Source organism: Coregonus lavaretus (assembly GCF_964263955.1).
Source record: "Coregonus lavaretus genome assembly, chromosome: 5".
NCBI lineage: Eukaryota > Metazoa > Chordata > Actinopteri > Salmoniformes > Salmonidae > Coregonus > Coregonus lavaretus.
The window spans coordinates 62,085,820-62,105,976 of record NC_139992.1 but is presented as its reverse complement, the minus strand read 5'-3'; the positions used below and the strand labels follow the sequence as shown (position 1 = coordinate 62,105,976).

The 20,157-nt window shown below is 41.3% G+C and overlaps 1 protein-coding gene across 1 annotated transcript in view; it reads left to right on the top strand.

Annotated features, from left to right (window-relative positions):
* The first annotated feature begins 7,571 nt into the window (after positions 1 to 7,571).
* Positions 7,572 to 20,157, top strand: part of adarb1b (adenosine deaminase RNA specific B1b) — a 164,590-nt gene continuing 152,004 nt past the window's right edge. The window contains exon 1 of the mRNA XM_084162081.1: positions 7,572 to 7,748. The gene's annotated coding sequence lies outside the window, so the exon portion shown is untranslated. The remainder of the gene's footprint in view (positions 7,749 to 20,157) is intronic.

Genomic DNA, 20,157 nt, shown 5'->3' with positions numbered 1-20,157 from the left:
TGTACCACCGCACGGTAAAGCAACGCACGAGTTGAAGATATTGAACGCATGCGGTAGACAGAACGCACCGCAGCCTAGTGCAGCACCCTCAACGTAGCATTGCGGACTGTATCATTGAAAATAAATGACTTCAGCCGGAACGCAAAGAGTTTGATGCATCTGGTGGACATTGTCACGGTTTCGGCCGAGGCAGCTCCTCCTCCTTGTTCGGGCAGGTTTCGCCGGTCGTCGTCTCCGGAGTACTAGCTGCCACCGCTCCATGTTTCCTGTTTGATTAGTTTTGTCTGTTAGCCACACCTGTCTTGTGTTATGTCTCATTAAGCACCCTATTTAGTTTCCTTGTTGTTAGTGTAGTGTTGTGTGTAATTGTTTTGTGTCAGGTGTTTGTGCGTTACCCGTATTTCGGTACGCCATTGCTGTTTAGCTTCCCCCTCGGTTGAGGAGAGTTTTGCGCCCTGTGTTGTGCGCTCGTGTTTTGACGCCTGTGTGCGTCTTTTTGGCCTCTGGCTGTTTTTGATTTATTTTGCACTCTCCAGTAAAGTCTTGTTGGACTGTCCATCTGCTTCTGCGCCTGATTCCACACCACACCATTTCTAACATCGTGACAGACATGAGGCGTTAGACTGCTGCGCTACTCGGGAGGCCCCATATTAGTACATCATTTTGCTTTATTTGAACTAACGATAGCTGGCTACCAAGTGGCTGGACCAGTTTTCCCAAAAGTGAACGATGTGTAACGTCAAGTTTTGCTTGCTAGCCAACCAACAATGTCGTATCAAGCCATTCTACTAAATGTACCTGAATTAAATATGAAACTGATCATGACTAGATTTAATCTAATATCACGGCGGTTGGTTAGTCAACATGCAATAATACCTGTATACTGTCAATCGCTGAGATGGATTATTTGGTTTGCTGGCTTAATTAAAAACTGTTTATCTGATGGAATTTGTTCGAGGGCCTTGATCTTATTTGTTCGAAGGGCCTATACATGAGGCCAACTTTACCATATTATCCTGAAGGCATACACACCCAGTCTCATTACTTTGCGTGAATTATATCCCTCAACTTTAAACAGTAATATATATTACTGTAGTTAGGCTTAGCTAACCAGAGGTGTATTCATTCTGCTGATACTGTTGCAAAACATTTCTTAAACGGAAGCAAACGGAATGAAACAGGGAGGGTCCTACCTGAATTTGTCCAATAGAAACTCTTGTTTTGCTCTGTTTGCTTCCGTTTGCTTATAGAAAATGGTAAATGCTTTCTGTAATGAATACGCCCCTGTAATCTATGACTTGTGTAATTAAATGTGTAACTACATGTGTAATTAAACTGTAACAAGTATTGTAGTTAACTGTAACAACTCATAGTTAGTGTAATAACAACATGTAACTGGCAGTAATTGCAGTCTGTAATTACAGAAGTGTAACAACGAATACTTGTTACCATGCTTGTTACAAATGGGCCGGTTTCAACCAAATTCACCAACTTTAGCTTCTTCTCAGCTGCATCTGATTCATTAACAACTGTGACAAAGGTTGGGATTCTTTGTGGATGCGCTGGGTGTCTGAGAGATTATAGCCTATGCTCAATAGGCTCTAATTACATAACCATGAATATGCACTGTTCAAAATATATCACCAGTCAACGTTGTTGCTAGCCTTGCCCCCGAAATAAAGCGTAACATCTGGGTTAACTTTGTTGAGTTTATGAAAACAGATCTAAGACGAGTGTCATCCCAGATGAGGAATAAGACACTATTTCAAAGCATAGTAAATGTGTTTGCCTAAGTACAATGTAATTACTAGTTGTTACACAGGATTTCGATAGTTAAAATGAAGTGTTTCTTGCGGGGTACTTACTTATAACTGAAGTGTACTTATACATTACATTCCCCAACCTGACAACCTGGCCCTCAATTTAAAGCTTCTGGAACCATAGAGTACATGTAATATTCACATAAGTACAATGTAATTACTAGTTGTTACACAGCATTTAGCTAGTTAAAATGAAGTGTATCTTGAGGGGTACTTACTTGTAATTATAATGTACCTACAAAGCACGTTACACATCCTGACAGTCAAATTGTCAGCTTCTGAAAGCGCCATCCAAGTGGGAAATAAACACACTAGTACACCACATAGTACATGTAATATCTGCATAAGTAATTACTAGGTGTTACACAATATTTATCTAGCTAAAATTAAGTATATCTTGAGGTGTACTGACTTGTAAATATAGTGTACATGCAAAGTACGTTACCCATCCTGACAATCTAATCATCAGCTTCTGAAAGCACCATTCAATTGAAAAATAAATACATTAGTTAGGTCACAGAGTACATGTAATATCTGCATAAGTACAATGTAGTTACTCGGTGTTACACAGGATTAAGCTGGTTAAAATTAAGTGTATCTTGAGGGGTACTTACTTGTCATTATAGTGTATCTACAAAGTATGTAACCCATCAATCAATAAAATGTATTTATAAAGCCCTTTTTACATCAGCAGATGTAACAAAGTGCTACACAGAAACCCAGCCTAAAACCCCAAACAGCAAGCAATGCAGATGTAGAAGCACGGTGGCTAGGGAAAGACTCCCTAGAAAGGCAGAAACCTAGGAAGAAACCTAGAGAGGGACCAGGCTCTGAGGGGTGGCCAGTCCCCCTCTGGCTGTGTCGGGTGGAGATTATAACAGTACATGGCCAATAAGGCCAGATTTTTCTCCAAGATGTTCAAACATTCATAGATGACCAGCAGGGTCAAATTATAATCACAGTGGTTGTAGAGGTTGCAACAGGTCAGTATATCAGGAGTAAATGTCACCGGGCATCCTGACAATCTAATCGTCAGCTTCTGAAAGCGCCATCCAAGTGAGAAATAAACACATTTGTACACCACAGAGTACATGTAATATCTGCATGAGTACAATGTAGTTACTAGGTGTTACACAGGATTTAGCCATTTTTATATAATTACTACTACTCAATGATCATCAACTGGGGACGCAACGCAACACACTTCCGCGTTGTCTCCGTACTGCTGTACTATTTGTTGCTACTTGGCTTTTTCGCTTTTTACTCTGAATAACTATTTAATCAAACTCTGCATTTAACAAGTTTACTTAGCTTTGTCCTCACACAACTTTTTTTAAATCAACTTTTTCACCTCCGACCCGTTATCTGGACATAGATCTGCAGGACCTCCTCCTGACAGAGCTGGTGTAACTGAGTCAGGTTTGTAGGCCTTCTTGCTCGCACACACTTTTTCAGTTCTGCCCACAAATGTTCTATAGGATTGAGGTCAAGGCTTTGTGATGGCCACTCCAATACCTTGACTTTGTTGTCCTTAAGCCATTTTGCCACAACTTTGGAAGTATGCTTGGGGTCACTGTCAATTTGGAAGACCCATTTGCGACCAAGCTTTAACTTCCTGACTGATGTCTTGAGATGTTGCTTCAATATATCCACATAATTTACCTTCCTCATGATGCCATCTATTTTGTGAAGTGCACCAGTCCCTCCTGCAGCAAAGCACGCCCACAGCATGATGCTGCCACCCCTGTGCTTCACGGTTGGGATGGTATGAAAATGTATGCACTCACTAACTGTAAGTCGCTCTGGATAAGAGCGTCTGCTAAATTACTAAAATGTAATGTATTCTTCGGCATGCAAGCCACCACCTTTTTCCTCCAAACATAACGATGGTCATCATGGCCAAACAGTTCTATTTTTGTTTCATCAGACCAGAGGACACTTCTCCAAAAAGTACAATCTTTGTCCCCATGTGCAGTTGCAAACCGTAGTCTGGCTTTTTTATGGCGGTTTTGGAGCAGTGGCTTCTTCCTTGTTAAGCGGCCTTTCAGGTAATGTCGATATAGGACTCGTTTTACTGTGGATATAAATACTTTTGTACCCGTTTCCTCCAGCATCTTCACAAGGTCCTTTGCTGTTGTTCTGGGATTGATTTGCACTTTTCGCACCAAAGTACATTCATCTCTAGGAGACAGAACGCGTCTCCTTCCTGAGCGGTATGACGGCTGTTTGATCCCATGGTGTTTATACTTGCGTACTATTGTTTGTACAGATGAACGTGGTACCTTCAGGCGTTTGGAAATTGCTCCCAAGGATGAACCAGACTTGTGGAGGTCTACCATTTTTTTCTGAGGTCTTGGCAGATTTCTTTTGATTTTCCCATGATGTCAAGCAAAGAGGCACTGAGTTTGAATGTAGGCCTTGAAATACATCCACAGGTACACCTCCAATTGACTCAAATGATGTCAATTAGCCTATCAGAAGCTTCTAAAGCCATGACATCATTTTCTGGAATTTTCCAAGCTGTTTAAAGGCACAGTCAACTTAGTGTATGTAAACTTCTGACCCACTGGAATTGTGATACAGTGAATTATAAGTGAAATAATCTGTCTGTAAAAAATTGTTGGAAAAATTACTTGTGTCATGCACAAAGTAGATGTCCTAACCGACTTGCCAAAACTATAGTTTGTTAACAAGAAATTTGTGGAGTGGTTGAAAAACAAGTTTTAATGACTCCAACTTAAGTGTATGTAAACTTCCGACTTCAACTGTACATTGTTTACCAGGGGGCAGGGCTACCAACATAAAGCCTAATCTGAAGATGGTGTTGGCTGAGGCTAAAACTGGCGAGTGTAGATGGTATAGGGATTTTGCTTTCCACGTCGGCACCAATGATGTTAGGATGAAATAGTCAGAGGTCACCAAGCGCAACATAACTTCAGCGTGTAACTTAGCTAGAAAGATGTGTTGGAATCGAGTAATCATCTCTGGCCCCCTCCCAGTTAGGGGGAGTGATGAGCTCTACAGCAAACTCGCACAACCCAATCGCTGGTTGAAAACTGTTTTCTGCCTCTCCCAAAATATAGAATTTGTAGTTAACTGGCCCTCTTTCTGGGACTCCCCCACAAACAGGACCAAGCCTGGCCTGCTGTGGAGTGACGGACCCCATCCAAGCTGGAGGGGTGCTCTCATCTGATCTATCAACATAGACAGGGCTCTAACTCCTCTAGCTCCACAATGAGATAGGGTGCAGGCCAGGCAGCAGGCTGTTTGCCAGACTGCCAGCTTAGTGGAGTCTGCCGCTAGCACAGTCAGTGTAGTCAGCTCAGCTTTCCCCATTGAGACCCTGTCTGTGCCTCGATCTTAGTTGGGCAAAACTAAACATGGTGGTGTTCGCCTTAGCAAACTCACTGGAATAAAGACGTCATCCACTCCTATCATTATTGAAAAAGATTTGTGATAATATCCAACATCTCAAAAAAGGACAACTTAATGTTAGATCCCTTACTTCCAAGGCAGTCATATTCAATGAACTAATCACTGATCATAACCTTGATGTGATTGGCCTGACTGAAACATGGCTCAAGCCTGATTAATTTACTGTGTTAAATGAGGCCGCTCCTTCTGGTTACACTAGTGACCATATCCCCCGCGCATCTCACAAAGGCGGAGGTGTTGCTAACATTTACGACAGCAAGTTTCAATATACAAAAGAAAAATGACTGTGTTTTCGTCTTTTGAGCTTCTAGTCATGAAATCTATGCAGCCTACTCAATAATTTTTTATAGCTACTGTTTACAGGCCTCCTGGGCCGTATACAGTGTTCCTCACTGAGTTCCCTGAATTCCTATCGGACCTTGTAGTTATGGCAGATCATTTTAAAATTTTGGTGACTTCAATATTCACATGGAAAAGTCCACAGACCAACTCCAAAAGGCTTTCGGAGCCATCATCGACTCAGTGGGTTTTGTCCAACTTGTCTCCGGACCTACGCATTTCCACAGTCATATCCTGAATCTAGTTTTGTCCCGTGGAATAAATATTGTGGATCTAAAGGTTTTTCCTCATAATTCTGGACTATCGGACCACCTTCTTATTACGTTTGCAATTGCAACAAATAATCTGCTCTGACCCCAACCAAGGATCATCAAAAGCCACGCTATACATTTTCAGACAACCCAAAGATTCCTAGATGCCCTTCCAGACTCCCTCCACCTACCAAAGAACATTTGGCATACAAAAATCCGTTAACCACCTAACCAAGGATCTACATTTAAATTTGTTACTAGAAATTAGCTCTGTGGCATATAGAAAATACCCAAGCCTTGAAGCAAGTTTCCAGAAAATTGGAACGGAACTAGTGCTCCACCAAACTGGAATTCTTCCGACTAGCTTGGAAAGACAGTACCGTGCAATATCGAAGAACCCTCACTGTTGCTCGATCAGCCTACTTTTCCAACCTAATTGAGGAGAATGAAAACAATCCTAAATGTATTTTTGATACAAAGCAAACTACAAAGCAGCATTCCCCAAGAGAAGATGGCCTTCACTTCAGCAGTGATGAATTAATGAACTTCTTAAATGAAAAGATAATGGTCATTAGAAAGCAAATTACAGACTCCTCTTTGAATCTGCATATTTCTCCAAAACTCAGTTGTCCTGAGTCTGCACAGAACTGCCAGGACCTAGGATCAATGTAGACACTCAAGTTTTTTAATCCTGTATCTCTCGACACATTCACAAAAATAGTCATGGCATCTAAACCTTCCAGCTGCCTACTGGACCCTATTCCAGCTAAACTACTGAAAGAGCTACTTCCTGTGCTTGGCCATCCAATGTTGAACATAATAAACATCCTCCAGGTGTGTACCAAACATAATAAACATCCTCCGGATGTGTACCAAACTCACTAAAAGTGGCAGTAATAAAGCCTCTCCTGAAAAAGCCAAACCTTGAACCGGAACATTAAAACTATTGGCCTATATTGAAAAAGCTGTTGCGCAGCAACTCACTGCCATATTGAAGACAAATAATGTATACGAAACGCTCCAGTCTGGTTTTAGACCCCATCATAGTACTGAGGACTGCACTCGTTAAGGTGGTAAATTACCTTTTAATGGCTTCAGACTAAGGCTCTGCATCTGTCCTCGAGCTCCTAGACCATATCCACTGTACCCACTGGGCACACACTGGTTGAATCAACGTTGTTTCCACGTCATTTCAAAGAAATCACGTTGAACCAACGTGGAATAGACGTTGAATTTACATCTGTGGCCAGTGGGTAGAGGCCTACATGAATTCCTGCAAAGTTGGTTCCTGTTTGTCATGTTCCCGTGGGTCAAACAAAAACACCCTAATTGTTTCACAATGGAGCCTCCCACAATGCAGGCTATAGCTGCAGGATGAAGTTGCAGAAGAGCAACTGCAGAAATGTGCAGTCGACTGCCATCAAAACTTAATGACCTTTGATCACATTATTTTTGTTAAGTTCATGCAGTCGACTCGTAGAATCAAGTCGGAACATTTCTATCCCCATAATTCAACACACTTTGAAAGGCTGTGAATGGTCACCAACTTGACAAAAGTGATCACTCGAACGCGCCCTGTGTGTCCGATTCATTTGACGGCATGCACATGCGCAGTTCAGCACGACACGACCGATAGATCCGATTACGTGTTTCTGCATTCATCCTGTACTGTTTGTCTATCCTTCCCATTGCGCGCGCCCGAGGACCGACATCGCAAGTGTTTCCAAGCCAGTCTGTTTTTATTGTGGCGTGTGCATACAGCTGTATGAGCGGCGCCTTCAAGCCAATTCATTCTGCAACCCATAAAACAGAGGACAAGAGGCGCTCTTTGCTTTTACATTGAACGGAGGACGAGCACCTCTTTCATGGAACTGAAAGCTCCCCTTTCAATTGCAATACTACTGTAAGTATTATCGTCTTCTCAGTGTGGCGGATGGTATGCTTGGGTTCCGGGTGTGTTTATGTAATATTTTCTTGTAGATAGCGTGCAAACATGGCTCTTGAACGGCCTCAAATGTAGTCTACCCTATTTAATGAAAATATGCACCTTGTTCAGTACATTGAATTGACGTTATCGTGTTGTGTTCGGCTGTTGTGTCTGCTAGTTGCGAATATACTGTGCACTACAGTGAAGATACAAGGAGACCGCATGTGCAGAGCCGCAGTTTAATGAAAGGGATACATTGCAACGTTATTTTGGCGGGGAACTACACGATTAGTTGACAGAATGGCTGGTTGATAAGTTGAGCGCTGTCAGTTGGACAGTTCGCTTGGTGAGAAAAATATGACATTATCTATAGATTTCTTATTTTAAGTAGGCTACCAAGCCATGATCAGATTTTGACATGTAATAGATAGCTTTTGAAAAGACAGTCATGACGTTTTTTTGTTGTTGATAAGATTCAAAATGGAGCCAAGTTTCCCTTGAATAAAACGAAAGCACCAAATTGAAATGTGGTAGGTAACATTGCTAAATTGTGTGCCAGGCTTTTATAGACCACGAACAACCTGCCTTATGGGTTTTCAGCACGACACTTATTTAGGTTAAATCATTGCATGGTTGGGCATTGTTGTGGTCAACCATTTGATGTAAATGAATAATGTATAGCCTACAATATAGGCTACTGTGTTGGTTCAAGAAATGTTTGGTGTTCTTGTTGAATTAAATACTGTATTTGGGACTAATGGATGCATGAAGTTATGGACGGCCATTCCCGCCACAATAATTTTAAAAAATGTTGAGACTATCAGAAAATGTCTATTTAATACATATAGGACATGTTTATTCATTTGTAGCATTGTGTGGCGATTTCAATCTATCCACATAGTAGAGATCAGCACAGCATGGACGCCGGCATACGTGTGGGGAGCTGGCATTTGCCCTAGCACTTTTGATTTGGTTAATAAAAAAATAGACACATGTTTTGAAAACAGTGACAAAGTACTGTTGTTTAGACTGATTCGCCTCATGATTTGTCAACTCATGCACAATTAATCAGTGCTTCAGTCTGATCAACTGTAGCCTACTGATAACAACTACAGCTGCAGGTAGTCTAGAGAAGCTAGAACTACCAAGCAACCCCTACCTTCACAGCACAACTGATTGGCTCAAACGCATTAAGAAGGAAAGAAATTAGCCAAATTAACTTTAAACAAGGCACACCTGTTAATTGAAATGCATTCCAGGTGACTACCTCATGAAGCTGGTTGAGAGAATGCCAAGAGTGTGCAAAGCTGTCATCAAGGCAAAGGGTGGCTACTTTTTTTGGTTACTACATGATTCCATATGTGTTATTTCATAGTTTTGATTTCTTCACTATTATTCTACAATGTAGAAAATAGTAAAAATAAACAAGAAACCCTGGAATGAGTAGGTGTGTCCCAACTTTGGACTGATACTGTAGCTAGCTAGCCAGCTAAACAATTAACCATAATCCCAACTCTAATGGCGCGTTCAAAACAACTGGGAACTCCAAAAAATCAAAATAAACTTGAGTGGGAAAAATTGATTTGTACGGTCATCCAACTCAGAATTCCAACCTGGGAACTTGGGCCTCTTTCTAGAGCTCCTACACAGATCATACACATAATGGTAGTTAGCGAGCCAGCCAGCTAATGTTAGGTAGCTAGCTAACATTACGCTTTAACTTGCAATTGAAACGACTTTCTGACTAAATTAGAAATCTATAATATCTGAAAATATAGCTAGACTCTTACCCATATACATGGATGAACGCTTCTCCCTCTGCCATTGTTGCCCTTAGTTTGAAGATGTAATCCGGAGACAGGTGTTTTATACAACAGCCTTCTTTCTGTGTTCTCTTTTTGGACTCTCCGCATTTGGCAATCATCTCTCTGCTTCCACCGGTCAACTTCTTCCGTGACAACGACACCGTTTCTTCCCCACCATTGTCATCAGAAGACTACAATGTCTGGTTCAGTTTAAATGTTTTTACCTAAATCAGCTTTTTCCTCATTGTCCGATTCATTCTCAGAGTCAGAGAGAGTCAGCATGGCACGATCATCCTCCAGAAAGTAGTCCATCTCAACGTTTTCCCACTGAGCTTTGTCGATAGACCAATCCAAACTCAACTCTCGGCATGTCCAGCCGATCCATTATCTCAGCCATTCATGGCTAGCGGGAAGGTTCCTGTATTTTTCCGTGCCTAAAACAACTAGGCTCGTTATTTAACAATTTTTATTTGTATTTTCTGATGGCATACAAGTTTGTTATTAAGGCACATGAAAGTTCAAATGTTCCAGAAGGCATTTCTGGCCAAAAATGTATTTTGATTAAAAAAAAAGTTCAAATGCCTCTCCTGTGAAGTAGTGACGTGTGACATACACCAAGTTTCTTGAAACGGGTGACATATATTAGTGTTTTATTTTTCATGAATTCTTTACCAATGTTTTTTATTTTTATTGCACATTCATGCTACACCCACATCACAACTGCTGCTACCAGTATTTACTATTGCTTATACTGCACAATTTAAACACTTGCCCCCCATCCCCCCTCCCCTGAATGCATATAATAACAAATATTGTACTATAATTTGTGCCTTCCTGTATTATACTTATGCTAAAATGTATATTCTATTGATCCATTTACTTTGTTTCTTATTTCTTATTGTTGTTACATCGTGGCGAAGGAACCTGCAAGTAAGCATTTCATTGGACAGTGTATACCATGTGTATCCTGTACATATAACTAATAAAACATGAAACTTTACTGCAGCCCGGTGATAATTGCTATGTTGACAGGTATAGTTTTCCATGCGTAAAGGGGCATAGGCTCTGTGCCATAGATACCTTGCCAAATCGGTGCTGTGCATTGCCTTGCTCAGCTGCCCGAGGCACTTCTGCTGGACCATTTCATTTAGCTTTCACTCTGCGTCGGTTATTAGCGTGTCACAGCAAAAGGGAAGTAGCAGCCTTATGGTGACCTGGCTATGCTTATTTCAACCGTAAAAGGACACTGATAGTCCTTGTCCTCATTCAATTCCATTACACTCAGGCTACATATAATATTTTCAAGAAAGCCAGAGCGCGACGAGAACCCTGATTTCCAACTGACTGTTGACAAACCTTTTCACATTATTTTCAATAAACCTTTACACTTTCCCTGTATTTTCATTCAATCTCTGGGGGAAAATTTGCGTCTAGTTTAATTTTTTTTGTTGCCTTGATCATCACAAGGCAAACAGGTTTGGTGACCACAGAAAGCCCCACACAGAAAGCCCCACTGTCTTCTCTCATGCTACTCTTACCACACCCTTCTCTGAGGCAGGACGTGGCTCTTTGTAGATCTACAACACCAGTAGCGAGAAGCTCATGGCAAGCACAACGTTACTGATGCTGCAGCCACATGGTTCAGCCACGATGAAGTAAAACGTTCACACATGAACGCGTCGTCAATGTTGACTTTCAAAAAACATTTTGGCAGCTTTGTTTTGCCATAGAGTTTCAGAGATTGGGGGATTGGGTCGCCTAAATGTTCAAGCCTGGACCCCAAAATGCCTTTGACCCCCTCCACTCTCCCATCCTTGACTGGCATATCACAACAGAGCTTTCTGATAATCGCATTGGACCCGCTTCATGCTCATCGTTAGATATTGTAATCGTGTTGTCACCAGAATTTCTACTTCGATACCAGGTTTAGTATCACAATACTTGATACCATCACGATACTTGATACCAAAACGATACCACAACAAAAAAATAAGGCATATTAGCCAACGTCTCAGAATGGCACTTGATCCAGACAGATAAACTCAGCTACTGCTCTTTTCAATCGTTAGGCATCTTTTGAGTTCAATATCATTACATTAGATTTTTTAACGTCCATTTTTCAGAGACGGTCGTGTATGCATTAATGAATCAATTATACAATCAATTTGACTACCAATCTAACTAAATAACAACATAATGGTGATCATTTTATTTGAATGGTAAATCTCTATTGATAAACCAGGTAAATCAAGATGTAGCCTAGGCCTATTCACAATACTGGTGAATGCATACTCAATAGGAGCGTGTGCATGCATTGAGGTATTAAGCTTGTTTTGTCTGATTTCATGAGGCTACCTGGGACTTATTTTATTGTACTGATCAACAACATTTGCATAGAAGTAGCACACATTTTTATAAAACAAGCTGTCTCTTTAACCAGTAATGATGTAATTCACAAGACAAGAGGGGGGCGGCCTGTCAGTTCACTGAGGCAATAGATCATCTTTGGAAGAGGCATGAGAGAGAGAGACTAAGTGAATGAATAAAGTTTTTGGTGGCAATCAGCTTTGAAATCTGCATATTTTCATTATGGTTTACATCACAAACAAAGTGGTAGGGTAGTGAATTGATGTTAGCTTCAGCTGTCAGCTGGCAAGGAAAGTTGGCCTACAAAGCTGGAAGCTACCTGTATCTTCTTGCATTGTAAAGTGTTCTAGCCTGTGTGGACATTGTTTTGCAAACAGTAATTAACAGTTAAACGTTTCTACATGCCGTAGAGTGTGTTAACTTCTGTGCAGCATGAGTTGGGAGCTAACATGATGCAGCCAAGACTCTCAGTGCAGGCTAACAATGAGTAAGTGGAGCAGGCTCGGTGCTTGCTATAATAAGGGGGACATCGGCTGGCTTGATCCGTAAGACACTGTCACAAGAATTTTGTTATCTCAATGGTTGAAGTCAATTACTTCTTAAATCTGTGAATAATTCCCAAAAGGTTGTAAATCTCTTAGTTTAAATAAGTAAACAAAGACGCAATCCTCAATCCGCAAAGTCAGCATATTTATTCATGAGAGCGCTCTGAAACAAAATGGTCGTACAATATTTTTATACGCACACGTCAGAGGAAAAACCCACTCCTCTTTAGGCGGGCTGTAGTTTTCCACTGGAAAACTGCTCTCCTGACCATCAGGTCACATACACACACACACACATACACACACGCACTCTTCCAAGCCTAACGATTTCTCTCCTCCCTAAATTGGGAGGCCTCTTTATCTTGTTTCTCAGTTGTCTGTAGACAGTTCTCCTTGTCCTTTGTTGTCTGGTCTAACTCCTATTCAAATTGCTAAATAGTAACACAATGTCATAATCTTTACTGGTCCTACACACATTATTAGATTATAGTCTCAGGATTCTAACACATTTCATAAAGTGGAGTGTAATAATTAGTCATTACCAAATTATTCTATCAGACACATTTGACAGAAGGACCAAACTGTTTTTCATGTTCTAGTATCGAAAAAGTACTGAAGTTTCAGTATACTGTGCAACACAAAATAGCTTCCAACACTCTACTCAGCAAATTGGATGTAGTCTATCACAGTGCCATCTGTTTTGTCACCAAAGCCCCATATACTACCCACCATTGTGACCTTTACGCTCTCGTTGGCTGGCCCTCACTACATATTCGTCGCCAAACCCACTGGCTCCAGGTAATCTATAAATCACTTCTAGGCAAATCCCTGCCTTATCTTATCTCATTGGTCACCATAGCAACACCCACCCGTAGTATGCGTTCCAGCAGGTATATCTCACTGGTCATCCCCAAAGCCAATACCTCCTTTGGCCGCCATTCCTTCCATTTCTCTGCTGCAAATGACTGGAACGAACTGCAAAAATCTCTGAAGCTGGAGACACTTATCTCCCTCACTAACTTTAAGCATCAGTTGTCAGAGCAGCTTACCGATCACTGCACCTGTACACAGCCCATCTTTAATTAGCCCACCCAACTACCTCATCCCCATATTGTTATTTACATTGTTATTTATTTTGCTCATTTGCACCCCAGTATCTCTATCACTCCAGTGTTAATACTAAATTGTAATTATTTTGGAATATGGCCTATTTATTGCCTTACCTCCATAACTTACTACATTTGCACACACTGTATATAGATTTTATATTGTGTTATTGACTGTACGTTTTGTTTATTCCATATGTAACTCTGTGTTGTTGTTTTTATCGCACTGCTTTGCTTTATCTTGGCCAGGTCGCAGTTGTAAATGAGAACTTGTTCTCAACTGGCTTACCTGGTTAAATAAAGGTAAAATAAAATAAAACACTAATTTGTAATTATGAGACCAGCTTTGCCCGGGGGCAGAGAAAAAACCCAACATCGAGTATCGGGTGTTTTTAGGGCTTAATGTTTTGACCTCGTCTGTTTGCTATTTTCTAATTTTAAGGTGTCTAGTTGGATTTGAATCCATAATGATTGGTGCTTTGATTTGTTTGTTTTTGTACATTAGGCATTTTGCCAGAACCGTAATGACAGGAGGCCTGTCAATCGATCTGGTGATTAGGCTATGGATGACCTTCCTGTCTCGCATATGTCCTCTAGCGACAAAAAATACCCCACCCCACTCCACCCCTGTGGGGCTGAAATGTATTTATTTTCACCCTGACCTATATGGAGAGACCAGTTCCATGTAACTATTCTATGTGAATAGGACAGCAATATTTTATCACTTTTACTACTATGAGTGGTGCATGTCCCTAGGGTGGCAACAAATACATTCTAAGTGGTTTCAATGTGGCTTTCGCGCTTCTGATTGTTTTATTCTGTTCAATCACTTTTCTGGGGGGAAAAATCTGCATTTTTATCAATTTCTGCATTTCCTTCACTAATTTGTTATTTCCACACTGTACCCTGTACTCGACATTTCGATCAAAACATTCAAATTTTCGACCGTTTGACTTGGCAGTGCGACACACATTTTTAATTGGTCGGAAGGGTGCCAGTGAAAACATATTTCCTGGTCAAATGTATCTGTAATAATGCGATTGCTAATCTAGGCTATATAATTGATTAAAAAAAACTAATGGATTCCCGAAGCTGTTCGTTCGTTATGTCGACTGTTTACAGGGCTGTCCAAAAGCTCAAGTCACTTGTCATGTGGTCCGTCAATCCTCAATCTGGAGAGCAACTGGGTGTGCAGGCTTTTTATCCAACCCTGCTCAAACACACCAGAGTCAGCTTATCAAGGTCCTGTTGAGCGGCTGATTTTTTTTTTACAATGTGGTGTGTTCGAGCAGGGCTGGAGCAAAAGCCTGCACACCCAGTAGCTCTCCTGTAATCTCCTGGAGGATGGTTGGCCACACTGCAAAATTAAAATTACAACCAAATGATTTGTATGTCTTTATAAAATAATTCCCTCATTCAATGAACCATGTATCAAATGGCTAAGGTGGGCGAGGTAGCTAACTAAGATGTTTATTTATTTGTAAGGTTAAAATATTCAGATGAGATGTAGTTATTGTTTGTATGTGTCTGAAAGTTGTGGGATGAATTGGAACGCCGACTGCGAGCTAGGCCTAGTCGCCCAACCTATATATATTATAACCTCAGTGCCCGACCTCACTAATGCTCTTGTTCCAACATCTAGTGGAAAGCCTTCCCAGAAGAGTGGAGTCTGTTATAGCAGCAAAGGGGGGACCAACTCCATAGTAATGCCCATGATTTTGGAATGAGATGTTCGACGAGAAGGTGTCCACATACTTTTGGTCATGTAGAGTATTTGAGAATGTAAAAATAATGTTAATGCATAATGCCATTTGGTAGGCCTATAAAAAAAAAAAAAAAAACATTATTCTTAAAGTGGTAATGCATACATTTTGAGGGGCGTTTTTTGTTTATAGGCTATTACAACAATAAAAATATAAAATGTAGGTCCTTGAAAATTACAATTAAGTGCTTGAAAAAGTCATTAAAAGGCCTTGAATTTGACTTGCCAATGTCCGTATAAACCCTGTGTAGGCTACTTGCTCAGCCCGCAAATTAAAGATAAAATAATTTGCTTTCCCGTCAGATCTTGACCCGGGCCAGTATTATTTTCATTCGGGCCAGTAGCTTTCAGTTGGCAATGGCCTGGTGTGCCACTGGCAAATTTACCTGAATGTCGAGCCCTGCTGTGTGAGGTGCGCATGGGGGTGACTGAAACGGAAATTAAATGCGGTGGATAAGTTTGAAGAGTGAATTTACTGGGCTGGAAGGATTGGCCTTTCAGTGGGTCTCTGGTAGTTGAGGGGTGGTGTGTGTGTGTAGGGGTGGTCTAATTGTGTGGCAGTGTGTGACCCAGGGAGGGAGGAACATGTTTTCGAGGGGGTTGTCAGTGGGGGAGGGGGGCTAGTTGCAGTTGGGGGTAGGCTGGGATCGACGGGACCCCGGCTAGCTAGCGTGACTGAGACATCCTGCGCTCCCGGAGGGCGCATCAGTGCCGCCCCATCACCCCGTCACCAAATTTTGCAGAGCAGGAAGCCGCAGGTTGTAGCCATTATTCATGCTGAATACATTTGGTTGTTGAGACTCTTACTGTTGCATCATTGTTTTTCAGCAAGATACAAGAGAAAGCCCTCCAGAGATTAGAACATTAGTATAACGAGGGCAATTTGACATGTATTTTTTTCCCAAGCGGTTTCGTAACCTCTAACATCCACTGGAGATGGACCTTCAGCGAAAGAGGGAAAAGGGCTAACGCACACGCCGGAGCCGGTTAGCGTCAGCTACTCGCATGACATCATGGTGCATGGGCACATGCACACAGGGTCACCACCACTGAGAGCCCTCTGTCCCACTGCCACCCAGACCCCTCCAGTCCACAGCCAGGCCAGGGACTGTTGGGGCTGGCTAATATCAGCCTTTATCACTATCTCATCGAAAGATTATGGACTAACGTGGTGTGGGATTCTGTTTAATAGGCTTACAGTTTCACCAAAGTGCTCATATTGTGTGAAAGGTACTATAAATAGTAATTGCCAAAAATTGATTTAGATTGTTGTTATTAGAAAATGACAGACCGTTTGTTTAGGTCAAATAAATCAAAACCGTTGTCTCCCAGCACTGGGATTTCACAGAAGGATGTGTTATGTTGCTAGATAGGCCACTTTGTAGTGCTGCACGGTATACGAAACATCTGTACTTTTTCGAAACTAGAAGATGAAAAACTATTGAGTATTTGTTGTTACTTTTGGTACTTCTGTCAAATGTGTCTCACGTCATATACAGATTGAGAGTATTGTGTCTGTCTAGGAATGTCTCGATCTTCTCAAGTAGTAAGCTAGCCAGGCTACTTGCACTTGTGCATGCAGCTGACAAAGCGCAAACCACTTTTTGAGAAGCAAGCGAGAGGAAAGAGAAAATGCAGACAGAATGTGTGTTGAGCACTACAGCTACAGTGCATTCGGTAAAGTATTCAGACCCCTTGACTTTTTCCACATTTTGTTACGTTACAGCCTTATTCTAAAATGGATTAAAAAATATATCAATCTACACACGATACCCCATAATGACAAAGCAAAAGCAGGTTTTTAGAAATGTTTGCAGATGTATAAAAGATTCCAAACTGAAATATTACATTTACATAAGTATTCAGACCCTTTACTCAGTACTTTGTTGAAGCACCTTTGGCAGTGATTTAAAGCCTTGACTCTTCTTGTGTATGACGCTACAAGCTTGGCACACCTGTATTTGGGGAGTTTCTCCCATTCTTCTCTGCAGATCCTCTCAAGCTCTGTCAGGTTGGATGGGGAGCGTCGCTGCACAGCTACTTTCAGGTCTCACCAGAAATGTTTGATCGGGTTCAAGTCCGGGCTCTGGCTGGGCCGCTCAAGGACATTCAGAGACTTGTCCCGCAGCTTGTGCTTAGGGTCGTTGTCCTGTTGGAAGGTGAACCTTCGCCCCAGACTGAGGTCCTAGGCGCTCTGGAGCATGTTTTCATTAAGGATCTCTCTGTACTTTGCTCTGTTCATCTTTCCCTCGATCCTGACTAGTCTCCCAGTTCCTGCCACTGAAGAACATCTCCACAGCATGATGCTGCCACCACCATGCTTCACCGTAGGAATGGTGCCAGGTTTCCAAGTGGGCTGTCATGTGCCTTTTACTGAGGAGGGGCTTCCGTCTGGCCACTCTACCATAAAGGCCTGATTGGTGGAGTGCTGCAGAGTTGGTTGTCCTTCTGGAAAGTTCTGCCATCTCCACAGAGGAACTCTAGAGCTCTGTCAGAGTGACTGTCGGGTTCTTGGTCACCTCCCTGACCAAGGCCCTTCTCCCCCGATTGCTCAGTTTGACCGGGCGGCCAGCTCTTGGAAGAGTCTTGTTGGTTCCAAACTTCTTCCATTTAAGAATGATGGAGGCCACTGTGTTCTTGGACCTTCAATGCTGTGTCCAATCAATTGAATTTACCACAGGTGAATTCCAATCAAGTTGTAGAAACATCTCAAGGATGATCAATGGAAGCAGGATGCACCTGAGTTCAATTTCGAGTATCACAGCAAAGGGTCTGAATACTTAATAATGTATTTCTGTTTTTTATTTGTAATACATTTGCTAAAAAATGTAACAACCTGTTTTTCGCTTTGTCATTATGGTGTATTGTGTGTAGATTGCTGAGGATTTGTTTTTATTTAATCAATTTTAGAATAAGGCTGTAACGCAACAAAATGTGGAAAAAGTCAAGGGGTCTGAATACTTTCCGAAGGCGCTGTATAACGGTTTGTAGTCTTAACATCTGGCACATAATAACAGCACAATTGCCAGTATATAGCCTAACATTTAGTTTTTTAAGTTCGTCCAAGTGTTTCTTGTTCAGAGATTTCGAGATCCTCTGTCCAACTTTAATCACTCAAACTCTCCTGTCAGATTCATCTGTAGTTATGCGCAAAAGGGATTTATTTACAATTCTAAATCTGGTTTGAGCCCTGAATGCTGATTGGCTGAAAGTCGTGTTATATGAGACCATATACCACTGGTATGACAAAGTATTTTTTACTTTTCTAATTACGTTTGTAACCAGGTTGTAATAGCAATAAGGCACCTCTGGGATTTGTGGTATATGGCCAATATACCACGGCTAACTGCTTTAACCAGGCACTCCGCATTGCTTCATGGTTAAGAACAGCCCTTAGCCGTGGTATATTGGCCGTATACCATATCCCCTTGAGCCTTATTGCTTAATCATAGCAGTCTAACGAGTTAAATCGGCATCCATTTATGGAAAATGATCTGGCGAGTTTAATAAGGGGAAATTATATTTTCTCTTGCGACATTCAAATTCCTTTATTACGTCATGTCATAGCTCGCAATAATTATTATTTTGAGGTAAAACTAATTTTGCTTCTAACGTCGTTACAAGTTAGTATGATATTCCTTCTTAATTGGCTCGATAATGTTATGGAAAAGGGGTTTATTGAATAAATATGGCAACTCCTCTCTTGCTGTGAAAAACCTGATTTTGGGCTAGTTTTCAGGCCTTTTGGGTGGGTTTTGAGTGTTCATTGAACTCAAAATGTTTGCTAGACCTGGCAACCCTGACTGTGATGGAAACAGGAAGTAAAAAAATAAAAATAAAATGCTGACAGATAATTTGTTCGTTCGACATGGTGGGATCTTTTAGTGTCGGTAAAATGTATTATGCGATAAATGGGCATGGAAACTCCTTTATGAGCAAATATTGAAGTAAACTTGGAATCACGCGATGATATGGTGTGTGGTCCTCCCACTACGCTCCGGGAAACCATGCAGTTTATTAGGCTACAGATTAAATAAGTTATGATGAACTTCACAGGGTGGGGAAAGTGCACGTGATCTTGATGCTCTTTCCCAAAAATATCGAGGGTCTTATTCTGGTGACATGATGAGCGATGCTTGATTGCCATTTGACAAGTAACAATATTCTTGCTCTTATCCATAATGATCTCATTATATAGACTAGCCTACCCGCACAGTATCTGCGAGCTGATGGCTAGAGCGCATGTGACAAGACCAGAGTAGGCACATTTGCTATTTAACGCAACAGTTTTTGTGGCAAAACTATCGGTAGAGTTAAAAATGCGATGGAAACACATTGAACTTTAGATTTGTATTCGTTACATGAAAACTAACATTTTGTGTGCAATACATCATCACACACTGATTTTTATCCGCAACCAGTCCGTTTGGTGGAAACACACCACTGGTGGGAAAATGCCCATATTTTCTTTATGCGCTTTCTAGAATATTCACATAAAAATCTGTCGCTAATTGGATAGATGACATTAACATATATTCAGCATGACATTCATGTGAGCATTATAATATGATTACAACCCAAAAGTAATGTGGAATGAACTCATAACTTCCCTATGACAGCGAAATACACTCACCGGACAGTTTATTAGGTTAACGGAAATGGATCGATCCTAAAGACAGTGAGTCGCGTGGCCGTGGCTTGCTATATAAAGCAGGCAGACGGGCATCGAGGCATTCAGTTAATGTTCGATGGAACGTTAGAATGGGAAAAATGAGTGGCCTAAGCGACTTCGAGCGTGAT